The sequence below is a fragment of the Neophocaena asiaeorientalis genome, unplaced genomic scaffold, assembly GCF_003031525.2.
Source record: "Neophocaena asiaeorientalis asiaeorientalis breed wild unplaced genomic scaffold, Neophocaena_asiaeorientalis_V1.1 scaffold76, whole genome shotgun sequence".
NCBI lineage: Eukaryota > Metazoa > Chordata > Mammalia > Artiodactyla > Phocoenidae > Neophocaena > Neophocaena asiaeorientalis.
This window is the reverse complement of record NW_020173668.1, coordinates 2,842,394-2,842,782: the sequence shown is the minus strand read 5'-3', so window position 1 is coordinate 2,842,782 and position 389 is coordinate 2,842,394.

Here is a 389-nt window from a genome sequence, read left to right as displayed (position 1 = left end):
GGTTAGGGCTCCACTTCCTACGAATTGATAGTGAATGCATTATCAATTCGTAGCTAGCCTTCGGATTTCCCAAAGCTACCTAGGAACTGCGCCGGGTTCCCGTACCCAACCGAGCTTCCGAATAAGGGAGGAAAAGAGGGCGGAGGCCAGCGCCGCGCACGCGCTTTGATACACGCAGGCGCAGCCTCTCTCCTTCCTGATAATCTCTCACAGCTGCCCCACCTCCGGGAAGTAGTTCCGTCCCGCCCCCCAAGTGCAAAGGAGGGATACTATTGGGCACACCGGTTGTCCATCAGGCCGGTCTCTCTTCTGCTCAATACCATTGGCAGCCCGGGAAAAGGCCAGCGGGCCGACGTCGGCCTACCCCTTCGAGACTCAGCGCCACCGCG